We start from the raw sequence: 18,084 nt of genomic DNA, 5'->3' as shown, positions 1-18,084 counted from the left end.
AAGAACAGTCCCTGTGTTGTGTTCGTCGACTGTGTAAACAAAAAGAAAAAAATTGATTTTGCAATTGATAACGTTTTAGGCTATGATTCCAACATGAAATAGTTTGATAATCTTATCTAAAAACTATTTGAACCGTCAATTGAACTTGAAACACAAACACTAATTCGAATTTTCCTCAAGAACACTTGGGTTGACTTTTAAATCTCTAGCTTTGACTCGAAAATTAATAATCAATATAATGAATTGGAACCTCAAATTTTACAGATAGTTTTAGTATATGATTCCTAACAACTCTACATTCTTAATTTTTGAAAAACGACTCGAATTCAAGTTTTGACCAAAAAGATGTTCGTGCAGGGTACGTACTGTAAAAAGAACATTTTTTTTAATTAAATTAAACAGATAGGATTTGATACTTACAGATATAATATCGGTATAAAAGGTGGAGAAAAACTGAATGTATCATTAATCAAGAAGTGATGATCGATATATGTAATTGGGAAGACAGTTTATCACGAGTAGAACAGGAGAAGCAGATAAAAAATAAATAAATATTAATAGACAGATAAAGATATGCACGCCTTCTGATCTATTCCTATATTTCTATATCTTTTATTTTTATTTTTTTTATTTAGTACTAAAAAGTATTAAATATATTAAATATAATAATATATTAATATTAATAATAATAATAATGATTAATAATAATAATTATAATAATAATTATAAAATTGCTAATAATAATAATATTATTAATGATAATAATAATAAATTGTATTAATCATATAGTAATAATAATAATGAAACTATAGTAATAATAATGCTTTTTAATGATAACGATAATAATTGATTAACAATACAATAATAATTGAAAGATAAGAATCGTGCGCAAATAATAATTGAAATTAAGCAGTCATGATTTTGGTGGTTTATGATGAAGGTGGGATTTAAGTGACCTATCATGTTGGAAAAATAATTATGTAGTTTTGTTTAAAAGTATTATTAAATCAAAGAAAGAGTTTATTACTTGATTAGAATGATTTGAGCAGACATAAAGATGAGATTAGATAGTGACATGAAACTGAATCGAATAATTGATCGAATGAGTTAAGGGATCTACCTATTTGCTTTGAACAGTCAGTAAACAAAAATGATTGGGATGTATAACAATATACACGTTATTATCTTTTCCTATAATAATTAATAGTTACAGTTAATAAATATATTAAAAATTATTATTCTGTTAAAATAATAAAAATAAAATAATAATAATAATTAATAATTTTTAAGTCACAATTAATTTATAATTTCATTCGTTCTTATAATAACATTTATATTTAAAAATCTTTATTTTGATGATTCTAAAATTATTAGAGTTTCACTAATTATAATTATAACAGTAATCATACTAATTATATAAATATTACTAGTATTGATATAATAATAATAATGAAAGTAATAACTATCATTATATATATATATATATATATATATATATATATATATATATATATATATATATATATATATATATATATATATATATATATATATATATATACTTATTTGTTTACTAATAATTGTTCATGAATCGTCGGGCACAGTCAAAGGTTAAATGCATTCATATAATAGTTCAAAAATTTTGAGACTCGGTCTAACAGACTTTGCTTATCGTGTCGAAAATATATAAAGATTAAGTTTAAATTTGGTCGAAAATTCCCGGGTCATCACAGTACCTACCCGTTAAAGAAATTTCGTCCTGAAATTTGAGTGAGGTGGTCATGACTAACAATAAAAATGTTTTCATGACAAATATGAGTTGATAAATTGAGTTTTATCATTGTTGACTAATATAGATAAAATGATTGAATTAGATGAAGTGTACGAATGAAGCTTTCACAATAGATTGAGATAGAGATTTAACTTTTGACGTAGTCACAGTGGAAATTAGAAAATAAGGTGCGCCTTAGCTTTTGACGTTGTCTTGGTTGAATTCCGAAATTCAAGGGATTTAAAAGGAAATCTTGGAAATCTATAAGATCTGATTCTTCGGCGAATAAGGAAATTAAGATCTCTCTAATTAAATATGGTGATCTGCTTCGATTACTCTGTCTGATATTTCCATTATAAATTAAACTCTTCCGTTCCATTATTCTCACCATTCATATACTTTCCTTCTTGTTTCATACATCCAAAAGATTCTGAAAATGTTTAATCCAGTTCTGATCATTGTCCTCATCCTTACTATCGCAACAATCATTCTCCTTTTCCCAACTTCCACCAGAGGAATCTGCTTTCTTCTACTTCGCCCTTGGAATTATAATGTTTTTAATTATCCCGTGTATTTATGTTGCGATAAACATTGATATACACGGTTTGTAATTTATGTGTTGTTATCGGGCTTTATATTCTCCCTTAAATTTCAAAGCACTATGCTTTTGTTTTCTCTTCCCAACTTCAAGTCAAGCGAATAATGGTTCAGAATTTGTAGATATAGAGTTTCGAATGATTATAATGTTCTAAGCAGGAAGGAACGTGATAGCACGATTTGATTTTCAAATTTATCAACATCACGGAAGATAGAACCATCAAGAATACATTTTCTTGATTTGTTCAGGAGTTAAGTAGAATGAAAGAGTTATGTAACATGGCACATGATGACGTTATGATCTGTGAATCATCACGTCCCATTAGAAATTCAGCATGACTTACTGTAATATAATCACGTTGATCAAGTGTCATTATATTATACTAACTCATGCATCAGTTCCCAACATTACTTCAATAACATTCGTATTTTAAGCTTGAAAGTTTACAGAATATAGAAACTAACAGTTTCTATATGATGTAACACTGATAGCACGAAGAGATAAATGATTTCAGATAAGATTAGTTATAAAAATATATTCAGAAATATCGAGGATATTTATAATGAAAGATACGATAATATTTTTGAATATCAAAGATCAGAGGATGATGGAGACTATTGTCCGCAAGGGTTTAGAGTAAGGAGCAAGATATTCGCTAAAGACTTCAGCAGACATTGAATCATTTAGATTCTTTGAAGTCAAACTTATTCTTTGTGATTTGTCCACGGCTTCCTTCATAGTTTCGCATAATCCGCTTTTCGGTACTAAATTTTCTATTGAGTGTTTCCAATACTCCATTCTTTATTATCAAACTTTCGACGGTTAAGGTCGTGTACAGTTTTAGCTGCCGTATTCAGTTTTTTTTTTTTTTTTTTTTTTTTTTTTAAGGTTCAGAGTATTAATTCGCAGTCTGGGTGCTTTTCAGAATTTTAGAATGGAAGATCATAGTTCTAAGAGATAAATGTTATATGGATACATATAACTGTTGATGTAGAAACGTTGCGAGACTCACAATACAGATTTGCTGATTCCCGGTAATTGGTATGGCAATTCTCGTCACAAGATGTGGATGAGTATATGAATAGGGTTTCAATGAACGGTTCCCCGGTAACGATGACGAAAGGAATACTTATATATCAAGGTTAGAATAAGGCTAATTCGAATGGAAGTCGAAGTTGGTTTGTTGAAGCTGTGATAAAATTGACTAATTTGAAAAGGAATTGCAAAGTTATTTTCAGTAATAACAACGCCAAAGGAGCTAGCACATATACGTGTTAAACGTTTACTCAGTTTTCGAGAGTTTTCAGGTGCATAACTATATGCATCGATCTTTTCATCCGTAAATGAAGTGCGGTTGGTTCATCCTCTCAATTGAAGTGTTTTCAAGAATTATGAAAGGTTTGAACGCAGATTGTAATCGTCAATATACAAATGAGGTTTAAGATGAAATCAAGTGGCAAACTTGAAGAAATGTTTAGTTTCATATGTTATAATCAATATTTTAATTCATTTTAATTTGTCCAATATTATTAGTCCACAGTCGATAGTCCATAGTTAACAGTCCAATAATTCATATATAGTTTAATATATAATATTCAAATTAATTAATACGTGTTGTGACCCGTATACGTCTCAGACTCGATCACAACTCAAACTGTATATATTATTGTAGAATCAACCTCAACCCTGTATAGAGAACTCGATCATTACTGCATATAGAGTGTCTATGGTGATTCCAAATAATATATATAGATGCGTCGATATGATATGTCAAAACCTTGTATACGTGTCCCGATATTTAAAGTGCATAAAATAAATAACAGAAATTAAATGACGATAAATAAAATTGCGAGAATGTAAATTGCGATAATTAAATTGCGATAAATAAAATGTAATAAGTTAGCTAGGAACAATTAGCTAGGAACAGTTAGCGTGGATTTTTAACAAAATTTCTTATAGTTAATTTGTTTATTTCTAACAAATTTTATTTTGTCAAATGTTTTCTTCATTATGCCACTTGTTGGATTCTGATAAATCAAAATCCAAATATGAAATTGGATGAATATGGTTATTCTGTGGTGAACGGATTTGTATATCGGTGGGTGTAAGTAGGATAGTAAATGATTGTTGAATCAGATTTGAAGAATGTACAGTGTAACTTGTTAATGTGAAATCTAAATATTCCTCGGGTATTATCTACCCGTTAAAAATATTTTCATCATTAACAGTTTGTACGAAAAAATTTTTAATTACAATTCTTATGAAAATATACTTACATATATATTTTCTTCAGATATTATCATGGATTTAATGAGTCAATATGTTATTAAACTCATTTGATTTATCATTAGAACAATACTATATAATCTCTAAAACATTAGAGATTACATAATCACCATGTCGAACGAAGATAAATGATATAGAACGATTCGTAGTTTGATGATTATGATCGAGGTACATAATGAGATGTTGAGGTATATATTGTTGATGGTACTGGTGCCATTATTGATGGTACTGTTGGTGTCGGTGATGTTGCTGAAGCTGGTATGTTTTGCACCATATTTTCCAAGGCTACAACTCGGGCGCGAAACTCGTTGACTTCTTCTATTATACTGGGATGATTGTCGGTTCGGACGAGCGGATGAATTAGGTTTAAAATTTGAGATAGTATATGATCATGTCGAGCTATTCTAGAAATGAGGCTGAAAATGGTGTTTCAGATAGGTTCGCCGGTAAGTGCTTCGAGTTCTTCACCAAGAGGTGAATTCGGTTGATGGAAAGGATTACCTTCTTTTTGTCTCCAATGATTAAGTAGGCTACGAACCCATCAGATGAATTGGGGATGGCTGATTTATTGATTCATTCTGGTGACACCGCTTTCGGAGCTTATGTGAACATCCATGTCGAAATAGCTGTCAGAATAACTATCGGAATAGTTATCGAAATCTGAGGGACTCGAACTGGTTGAGGGATTCATCTCGTACGGTCATATGAAGGATTTTCGATAAGAAATAGATTATAGGATGTAGATTAGTACCCTGCAATACATAAGTTACATATGCATATATAATACTAAAATCCCATAAGTTACGGAGGAATCTACGGAAGTTGTCAGGCAAAGTTTACAGTAACAGATATGCTAAGATATGAATTAGCAGATACACTAAGATACGAATTTTTTTTGTCTATACACTATTTATGCAATCATTGCAGTAGGATGTGTCTAGACTAAGAGTGATAAGCAGGTAATTTTCTAAGGATGTTATGCAGATGATTTCCGACTAGAAATGATAAGCAAAACTTTTGACATGCAGACACGGTCGAAGTACAGACTCACTAATGCATCTAAACAACTACTAGTTAGACACTATAATGCAAGACCTGGTTCGCTAAGACCACCGCTCTGATACCAACTGTAAAGACCCGTCCTAATCCATCCGGACGAAGTCCACATCGATTATAAATGATTCACAATAGTTGGTTACATCGCGAGGTACTTGACCTCTATATGATACATTTTACAAACATTGCATTCGTTTTTAAAAGACAAACTTTCATTTCATTGAAAGTTGATGACATGCATACCATTTCATAATACATCCAACTATAATTGACTTAATAATGATCTTGATGAACTCGACGACTCGAATGCAACGTCTTTTGAAATATGTCATGAATGACTCCAAGTAATGTCTCTAATATGAGCAAATGCACAGCAGAAGATTTCTTTCGTACCTGAGAATAACATGCTTTAAAGTGTCAACCAAAAGGTTGGTGAGTTCATTAGTTTATCGTAACAATCATTTCCATTATTTTAATAGACCACAAGATTTCATATTTTTCATTTCTCATAAACATACGTGTGATGCCCCGTCCTAATCCATCCGGATGAAGTCCGTATCGATTATAAACGATTCACAATAGTTGATTACATCGCAAGGTACTTGACCTCTATATGATACATTTTACAAATATTGCATTCGTTTTTGAAAAGACAATATTTCATTACATCGAAAGTTGACGGCACGCATACCATTTCATAATATATCTAACTATAATTGACTCAATAATAATCTTGATGAACTCGACGACTCGAATGCAACGTCTTTTGAAATATGTCATGAATGACTCCAAGTAATATCCCTAAAATGAGCAAATGCACAGCGGAAGATTTCTTTCGTACATGAGAATAAACGTGCTTTAAAGTGTCAACCAAAAGGTTGGTGAGTTCATTAGTTTAACATAAATAATCATTTCCATCATTTTAATAGACCACAAGATTTTCATTTCTCATAAATAAATGTCCCATGCATAGAGACAAAAATATCATTCATATGGTGAACACCTGGTAACCGACATTCACAATATGCATATAAGAATATCCCCATCATTCCAGGATCCTCCTTCGGACATGATATAAATTTTGAAGTACTAAAGCATCCGGTACTTTGGATGGGGCTTGTTGGGCCTGATAGATCTATCTTTAGGATTCGCGTCAATTAGGGTATCTGTTCCCTAATTCTTAGATTACCAGACTTAATAAAAAGGGGCATATTCGATTTCGATAATTCAACCATAGAATGTAGTTTTAAGTACTTGTGTCTATTTCGTCAAACATTTATAAAGCAGCGCATGTATTCTCAGTCTCAAAAATATATATTGCAAAAGCATTTAAAAAGGGAGCAAATGAAACTCACCTAATCTATTTTGTAGTAAAAATACATATGACTATATTGAACAATGCAGGGTTGTCCTTGGATTCACGAACCTATATCAATTGTATATTTATTAAAATATGTAATCGTAGCCGAGTAGGTTTATATAAATTATTATTAATAATATACTTGTTATAGTATTTGATATTTAGATCAATTTAATATATTTAATTTATATATATAATATAACTAATATTTATCATTCTTTGTAATATGTTAAAATATATATTAGGGTTTTATATATGTTAAAATATATATTAGGGTTTATATATGATAACAACAGTATGGTGATATGAAATGTTAATATTATTGTAATGTACTTTTATATATAAAAAATATCCGTTGATAATAATACCAATAATGATAATGATAAGAATAATAATAATAACGATAGTAATAATAATAATAATACTAATAATAATAATAGCAACTATGAATAATAGAATTTTACTACAACACTAATAACAATACTAATTATTACGTTAATAATAATAATGGTTATAAATGGTAATAGATAATAACAATAACTAAGATAATTGAAAAGTTTTTAAATGATATTAATATTAGTAACCACAATAATACTAACAATAATCATATTTTTAATTATAATTGTCATAATATAGTGAATGATAACTAGTACCTACTTTTTTTAGTAATAATAATAATAATATCTATAACATTTGTATTAATGATAATCATTAAAAAAAATAACAACAACAATAATAATATCAATAATACTAAAAAAAAAATGATAATAATAATAATAATCATAATAATGGTTACCTTCCAATGCTTTCCTAAAAAAATGCTCGCGACCGGGCTCGAACCCCCGACCTCCCGCTCACTCATCAACCCTCCAAACCAGCTGGGCTGTTGCCCCTTTTCTGAAATTATACTGAATCTAAACCTATATAACCCTTATTCGATTTCTTCCTTCTTCTTCATCATTTCGATTCAGTCGACCCATAAGAAAATTATAACAGTTATTTCGTTTAAGGTTTAGGAATTACAAAGATTTAAATCAACAAAAGTATTAATAATTAATAAACGCGAAAAGAAGGAAGAAGAAAAAAAAATAATAAAACTGCATCTTCATCGCTGCCATTAGAAAACGAAAAAATATTCGATATTTAAAACGAGACCGTGTTAGGCTAAGATCACAACATAAGATAGTTTATAAATCATGTATAGAAACTATTGAAATCATCAATTTACCTTAAAACACACATACAAATTCGAATTTCTCTATGAACGATTCGTTTGACTTTTTGAAACAAAACTTTGACTCTGAAATTAAAATTCGTTAGTTGGAATTGGAAACTGAAATTTTTGGATATAGTTTGAGTGGAAGATTCCTAACGAAACTACATTTATGGATTTTGATAACTCATTCGAATTCGAGCTTCTAATTAAACGGGTCGTGAAAGAAAAAAAATAAAAGTAAACGGTTTTATGCTTTCCTGTTTGCTCTTTTCCTTTCTGAATAGAAGAATAGCAGAGATTGATGTAAGGGTTGATGAATAATCGAAGTGGCCAACAAAGATTCTATAAATTTTGTTTTGTAAATAAAAAAAAAGTCGCCAGTGGTTCACGGGTAGGGAAGAAACAAAAAAAAATATCTGATAAAGGAAATATTGTACTGATACGCGATATATATATATCTATATCTATATATTATAATTGATATTAATATTTAATAATTACCTTAATAATAATAATACTATTATTAATTAATAACATTAACAAACCCAATAATACAAATAATAATAAGAATAATGGTAAAAACAATAGAATACAATGATAATAATAATTTTAAGTAAAGATGATGGTTTTTAGTAATAATAATAATAATAATAATAATAATAATAATAATAATAACTTAAATTATAATTTTTACTACCAACTATAATAATAATGATATTGATAATAATAATCATGGTAAGGGTGATAATAATATTACATAATCATTTGTAGTAACAAAAATTGTAGTCTTACAATTAATTACAATATGAATAATGATATCAACAATACAAATAATGCTAATAATAACAGTAGTTATATAATAAATCGATTTTATCAAATTTCATATTTATATATATACAAAATAATAATAATAACACTGTTATTAATATTAGATACATAATCTGATAATAGTAATGAAAGTAATAATAATATTAGTAAAGGTAACAAATTAAATACATTAAATTTCATATCTATATATTATCTATAATAGTATAACTAATACTGATATTAATTATTAATATAATATTAGTATTAATAATAATGAAAGTAATAATAATCTTATTATAACAACTACATTTTGATTTGTTAATAATAATATATTATTAATTATGTAATATTTAATAATCTTATAATATTTTATATGGTAACTCTTTTGATTCTTTATTATTTAATTATATATAAATTATTATACATAGATCTCATATGTCTATATATATATATAGATTCATTTTAAATTAAACTTACTTATTTTGTATCCTATTTTACATATTTAATTCCAATGCTTAAATTATATTTTAAAATTTTAAATTAATATACATATACTTACATTTACATATATATTTATTTACAAACAATTGTTCGTGAATCGTCGGGAACAGTCGAAGGTCAATTTAATATATAAAATAGTTCAAACTTTTTGAGACTTAGCATTACAGACTTTGCTTATCATGTCGAAATCATATAAAGATTAAGTTTAAATTTTGTCGGAAATTCCCGGGTCATTACAGTACCTACCCGTTAAAGAAATTTCGTCCCGAAATTTGAGTGAGGTGGTCATGGTTAACAATAAAAATGTTTTCATGACTAAAATTGAGTTGATAAATAGTGTTTTATCATCATTGAGTAATATGGATAAAACAATTCGATTACTCGAAGAGCACGAATGAGGCTATCACAAAAGAGTGAAATGAGAAAGACAAGTTTCATCATAATTTTTGACTAGTCATGGTTGAATTTAGAAAATAAGGTGCGTCTTACCCTTTGACGTGGTCACGTTTGAATTCCGGAATTCAAGAGATTTAAAGGAAATCTTCGAAATCTAAAAGATTTGATTCTTCGGCGAGTAAGGAAATTAAGATCTCTATAATTAAATGCTATGATCTGTATCGATTGCTTTATCTGGTATCTTCACTATAAATGAACTTCTTCCGTTCCCTTATTTTTATCATTCCTATACTTTCATTCTTAATTCTTACTTCTAAAAGGTTGGGAAAATGCTTCATCCAGTTCTATTCCTTGATATTTTCTTAATTATTATTTCTATCATCCTTCTTTTTAATCTTCCACCAGAAGAATCTGGTTACTTCTACTATCGCCTTGGGGTGATACTATTCTTAATTATACCGTGTCTTTATATTGCTATTCGTATTAATATCCACGGTTTGTAATTTCTGAGTCGTTGGGTTTTATATTTTCCTTTATACCTTGAAGTCCCCGCTTCCGTCTTCTATAATCATCGTCATTCACAGTTAATGCTCACTCTTTTTACTGCGATTTATACCCCCTCTCTATTTCGGAGCTTCATGCTTTTATTTTCTTTTTGCAAGTAATGGTCCAGAATTCTTAGGTGTGGAGTTTCGAATGAGCTTAATGTTCTAAAGAAGAAAGAACGTAATAGCACGATTTGATTTGTCAAATTACCGGAATCACTGAGAGTAGAACTATCAAGAATATATTTTCTTGATATGTTCAGAAGTTAATCAGAATGAAAGAGTTATGTAACATGACACATGATGACGTTATAATCTGTGAATCATCATGTTCCATTTAGAAACTCAGCATGACTTACTGTAATATAATCACGTTGATCAAGTGTCATTATATTATACTAACTCATGCATCAATTTCCAACACTACTCCAGAAGTCATTCATGATTTAAACTCGAATTTTAAAGAAATTTAGAAACTAAATGGTTTTCCTTTATGATGTAATACAGATAGTACGAAGATATAACTAATTTCAGACAAGAAGAGTTATGAAAATATCCTCAGAAATATCGAAGATATTTATGATGATATTTTGGGATTTCTAAGTTCGATGATTGATGAAGAAAGATTTTACGCAAGATTTTAACATGAGTACGGAGCAAGATATTCGTTGAAGGTTTCATCGGATCCAGAATTACCTGGATCCTTTAAATATAGAGTTTGGTCCTTGTATTTGTCCTTGGTCTCCTTCATGGTTAGCTCAATCCGTTTTTCAGTTTCAACATTTCTGAGTTTTTCCAACATACTATTCTTTATCATCAAACTTTCGATGATTAAGGTCGTTTACGGTTGTCTATGGTTTCCGCTGCTTCATTCAGCTTTTTCAACATTCAGAGTATTGATTTGTGACTGAGTGCTTTTCAGAATTTTAGAATGAGAGATCATAATTCTAAGAGATAAATGTCATACATATAACTGTTGATGTAGATATGCTGTGAGTTTTCAAAGTATTGATTGCTGATTCTCGGTAATTGGTATGGCAGTTCTCGTTTCAAGATGCGGATGAGTATACGATAAGGTTTCAATGAATAAATATAATGGTTCTTCGAAGAGACTTAAGCCAATGAGTAATGAAGTTGCTGGTAAGTTTACTGCTAATGTGGAGGAATATAAAAGGTTCCCTGACAACGATGATGAAAGGCAGACTTATATATCAAGGCTATAATAAGGCTAATCCGAATGAAAGTCAAAGTTGACTTGTTAGAGCTGTGACAAAATTTGCTAATTTGGAAAGAGATTGCAAAGTTATTTTCGGTAATAACACGTTAAAGGAATTAGCACAGCTACGTGTTAAACATTTACTCAGGTTCTGAGTGTTTTCAGGTGCATAACTATATGCATTAATCTTTTCTTCCGTAGTTGAAGTGCGGTTGATTCATTCTCTGGATTGAGGTGTTTTCAAGAATTACGAAAGGCTTGAACGCAGATTGTAATCGTCAAGATACAAATGAGGTTTAAGATGAAATTAAGTGGCAAACTTGAAGAATTGTTTAGTTTCATATGTTATAATCAATATTTTAATTCATTTTAATTGTCCAATGTTATTAGTCCACAGTCGATAGTCCACAGTAACAGTCCAATAATTCATATATAGTTTAATATATAATATTCGAATTAATTAATACGTATCGTGACCCGTGTACATGTCTCAGACTCGATCACAACTCAAATTATATATATTATTGTAGAATCAACCTCAACCCTGTATAGAGAACTCGATCATTACTGCATATAGAGTGTCTATGGTGATTCCAAATAATATATATAGATGCATCGATATGATATGTCAAAACCTTGTATACGTGTCCCGATATTTAAAGTGCGTAAAATAAATACAAAAATTAAATGACGATAAATAAATGCGTAAAGTAAATAACAGAAATTAAATGACGATAACTAAAATTGCGATAAATAAAATATAATACGGAATTAACAGTTAGCTAGGAACAGTTAGCTAGGATTTTGTTAGCATGGATTCTTAACAAAATTTCTCATAGTTAATTTGTTTGTTTCTAACAAATTTTATTTTGTCCAATGTTTTCTTCGTTATGCCACTTGTTGGATTCTGATAAGTCAAAATCCAATTATGAAATTGAATGAAAATAGTTATTTTGTGGTGAACGGATACGTATATCGATGGATGTAAGTAGGGTCGTAAATGACTGTTAAATCAGATTCGAAGAATATACAGTGTAACTTATTAATGTGAAATCTAAATATTCCTCGGGTATTACCTACCCGTTAAAATATTTTCACCATTAACAGTTTGTACAAAAGAATTTTTAATTACAATCTTTATGAAAATATACTTACATATATATATTTTCTTCAGATATAATCATGGATTTAATGAGTTAATATGATATTAAACTCATTTGATTTATCGTTAGACTAGAATGGATAATCTCAAAAACTTTAGAGATTACTTAATCGCCATGTCGAACGGGGATAAAATAGATAGAACAATACGTAGAACGATGATTATGCTCGTGGTACAGAATGTGATATTGAGGCATATGATGATGAAACTTGGGTTGTTGGTGGTACTGGTATTAATGTTGGTGATACTGTTGGTGCCGGTGACGTTGCTGAAGCTGGTAAGTTTTGCACCATGTTCTCCAAATTAATTACTCGAGCGCAAAGCTCGTTGACTTCTTCGATTACTCCGGGATGATTGTCGGTCGAAACGAGCGGATGAATAAGGTTTAGAATCTGAGTTAGGATATAGTCGTGGCGAGATATTCAGGAAATGAGGGTGAAAATGGTGTTACGAATAGGTTCGCTGGTAAGTGCTTCAGGTTCTTCGCCAAAAGGTGAATTCGGTTAGTGGAAGGGATCGCCTTCTGTGCGTCTCCCTTGATTAAGCCGACTACAAATCCATCAGATGAATTGGGGATGGATGATTGGTTGATTCATTCTGGTGACGTTGCTTCCGGAGCTTAGATGACTATCCATTCGAAATAACTGTCGGGATAAGTATCGGAATAGCTGTCAGAATCCGAGGGACTCGAACTAGTTGAGGGATTCATCTCGTACAATCAGATGAAGGATTTTCGATAAAAAAATAGATTATAGGATGTAGATTAGTACCCTGCAATACATAATTTACATATGCATATATAATACTAAAATCCCATGAGTTACGGAGGAATCTACGGAAGCTGTCAGGCAAAGGTAACAATAACAGATACGCTAAGATATGAATTTATCTATACACTGTCTATGCAATAGAGGCAGTAAAACGTGTCTAGACTTTAAGGATGATAAGCAAATAATTATCGACACGAAATGATAAGCAAAACTTTTAACATGCAGACACGGTTGAAGTCCAGACTCACTAACGCATCCTAACAACTATCAGTTAGACACACTAATGCAAGACCTGGTTCACTAAGACCACCGCTCTGATACCAACTGTGATTACAATAGGGACAACCACCGTCCCACCCAGTGCCTTCCCAACTAACCGCCTGGTGACCACTGAGTGTACCTCAGATACTGATTTTAGGGCCTGCCTCTCGGCTACTGCCAACCATCATAAGGGATCGCAAGGAGTAAGAGCCAATGCTTCGTCACAGGTAACACTGTGAGAACCTCCTTTACGACTAACCTGCCACACATGGATGGAGTTATACCAGCTCTGATACCAACTGTGATGCCCCGTCCTAATCCATCCGGACGAAGTCCGTATTGATTATAAATGATTCACAATAGTTGATTACATCGCGAGGTACTTGACCTCTATATGATACATTTTACAAACATTGCATTCGTTTTTGAAAAGACAATATTTCATTACATCGAAAGTTGACGGCATGCATACCATTTCATAATATATCTAACTATAATTGACTCAATAATAATCTTGATGAACTCGACGACTCAAATGCAACGTCTTTTGAAATATGTCATGAATGACTCCAAGTAATATCCCAAAAATGAGCAAATGCACAGCGGAAGATTTCTTTCGTACCTGAAAATAAACATGCTTTAAAGTGTCAACCAAAAGGTTGGTGAGTTCATTAGTTTAACATAAATAATCATTTCCATCATTTTAATAGACCACAAGATTTTCATTTCTCATAAATAAACGTCCCATGCATAGAGACAAAAATATCATTCATATGGTGAACACCTGGTAACCGACATTCACAATATGCATATAAGAATATCCCCATCATTCCAGGATCCTCCTTCGAACATGATATAAATTTCAAAGTACTAAAGCATCCGGTACTTTGGATGGGGCTTGTTGGGCCCGATAGATCTATCTTTAGGATTCGCGTCAATTAGGGTGTCTGTTCCCTAATTCTTAGATTACCAGACTTAATAAAAAGGGGCATATTCGATTTCGATAATTCAACCATAGAATGTAGTTTTAAGTACTTGTGTCTATTTCGTCAAACATTTATAAAGCAGCGCATGTATTCTCAGTCTCAAAAATATATATTGCAAAAGCATTTAAAAAGGGAGCAAATGAAACTCACCTAATCTATTTTGTAGTAAAAATACATATGACTATATTGAACAATGCAGGGTTGTCCTTGGATTCACGAACCTATATCAATTGTATATTTATTAAAATATGTAATCGTAGCCGAGTAGGTTTATATAAATTATTATTAATAATATACTTGTTATAGTATTTGATATTTAGATCAATTTAATATATTTAATTTATATATATAATATAACTAATATTTATCGTTCTTTGTAATATGTTAAAATATATATTAGGATTTATATATGATAACAATATATATTTACGTATTATCTGATACATTATATATATATATATATATATATATATATATATATATATATATATATATATATATATATATATATATATATATATATATATATATATATATATATATAGTTTAGTAATTATCATTAATAACAACAGTATGGTGATATGTAATGTTAATATTATTGTAATGTACTTTTATATATAAAAAATATCCGTTGATAATAATACAAATAATGATAAGAATAATAATAATAACGATAGTAATAATAATAACAATACTAATAATAATAATAATAATAGCAACTATGAATAATAGAATTTTACTACTACACTAATAACAATACTAATTATTAGGTTAATAATAATAATGGTTATAAATGGTAATCGATAATAGCAATAATTAAGATAATTGAAAAGTTTTTAAATGATATTAATATTAGCAACCACAATAATACTAACAATAATCATATTTTTAATTATAATTGTGATAATATAGTGAATGATAACTAGTACCTATTTTTTTTAGTAATAATAATAATAATATCTATAACATTTGTATTAATGATAATCATTAAAAAAAATAACAACAACAATAATAATATCAATAATACTAAAAAAAATTATAATAATAAGAATAATCATAATAATGGCTACTTTCCAATGTTTTCCTAAAAAAAATGCTCGCGACCGGGCTCGAACCCCCGACCTCCCGCTCACTCGTCAACTCTCCAAACCAGCTGGGCTGTTGCCCCTTTTCTGAAATTATACCGAATCTAAACCTATATAACCCTTATTCGATTTCTTCCTTCTTCTTCATCATTTCGATTCAGTCGACCCATAAGCAAATTATAACAGTTATTTCGTTTAAGGTTTAGGAATTACAAAGATTTAAATCAACAAAAGTATTGACAATTAATAAACGCGAAAAGAAGGAAGAAGAAAAAAAATAATAAAACTGCATCGTCGTCGCTGCCATTAGAAAACGAAAAAAAATTCGATTTTTAAAACGAGACCGTGTTAGGCTAAGATCACAACATAAGATAGTTTATAAATCATATATAGAAACTATTGAAATCATCAATTTACCTTAAAACACATATACAAATTCGAATTTTGCTATGAACGATTCGTTTGACTTTTTGAAACAAAACTTTGACTCTGAAATTAAAATTCGTTAGTTGGAATTGGAAACTGAAATTTTTGGATATAGTTTGAGTGGAAGATTCCTAACGAAACTACATTTATGGATTTTAATAACTCATTCGAATTCGAGCTTCTAATTAAACGGGTCGTGAAAGAAAAAAAAATAAAAGTAAACAGTTTTATGCTTTCCTGTTTGCTCTTTTCCTTTCTGAATAGCAGAACAGCAGAGATTGATGTAAGGGTTGATGAATAATTGAAGTGGCCAACAAAGATTACATAAATTTTGTTTTGTAAATTAAAAAAAAAGTCGCCAGTGGTTCACGGGTAGGGAAGAAACAAAAAAAAAATCTGATAAAGGAAATATTGTACTGATACGCATATATATATATATATATATATATATATATATATATATATATATATATATATATATATATATATATATATATATATATATATATATATATATATATATATATATATATATATATATATATATATATATATATATATATTATAATTGATATTAATATTTAATAATTACCTTAATAATAATAATACTATTATTAATTAATAACATTAACAAACCCAATAATACTAATAATAATAAGAATAATGGTAAAAACAATAGAATACAATGATAATAATAATTTTAAGTAAAGATGATGGTTTTTAGTAATAATAATAATAACTTAAATTATAATTTTTACTACCAACTATAATAATAATGATATTGATAATAATAATCATGGTAAGGGTGATAATAATATTACATAATCATTTGTAGTAACAAAAATTGTAGTCTTACAATTAATTACAATATGAATAATGATATCAACAATACAAATAATGCTAATAATAATAGTAGTTATATAATAAATCGATTTTATCAAATTTCATATTTATATATATACAAAATAATAATAATAACACTGTTATTAATATTAGATACATAATCTGATAATAGTAATGAAAGTAATAATAATATTAGTAAAGGTAACAAATTAAATACATTAAATTTCATATCTATATATTATCTATAATAGTATAAATAATACTGATATTAATTATTAATATAATATTAGTATTAATAATAATGAAAGTAATAATAATCTTATTATAACAACTATATTTTAATTTGTTAATAATAATATATTATTAATTATGTAATATTTAATAATCTTATAATATTTTATATGGTAACTCTTTTGATTCTTTATTATTTAATTTTATATAAATTATTATACATAGATCTCATATGTCTATATATATATATATATATATATATATATATATATATATATATATATATATATATATATATATATATATATATATATATATATATATATATATATATATATATAGATTCATTTTAAATTAAACTTACTTATTTTGTATCCTATTTTACATATTTAATTCCAATGCTTAAATTATATTTTAAAATTTTAAATTAATATACATATACTTACATTTACATATATATTTATTTACAAACAATTGTTCGTGAATCGTCGGGAACAGTCGAAGGTCAATTTAATATATGAAATAGTTCAAACTTTTTGAGACTTAGCATTACAGACTTTGCTTATCA

Source organism: Rutidosis leptorrhynchoides, chromosome 10 (assembly GCF_046630445.1).
Source record: "Rutidosis leptorrhynchoides isolate AG116_Rl617_1_P2 chromosome 10, CSIRO_AGI_Rlap_v1, whole genome shotgun sequence".
Classification (NCBI taxonomy): domain Eukaryota; kingdom Viridiplantae; phylum Streptophyta; class Magnoliopsida; order Asterales; family Asteraceae; genus Rutidosis; species Rutidosis leptorrhynchoides.
The sequence above is the reverse complement of the archived record's forward strand: the minus strand, read 5'-3'. Positions refer to the sequence as shown.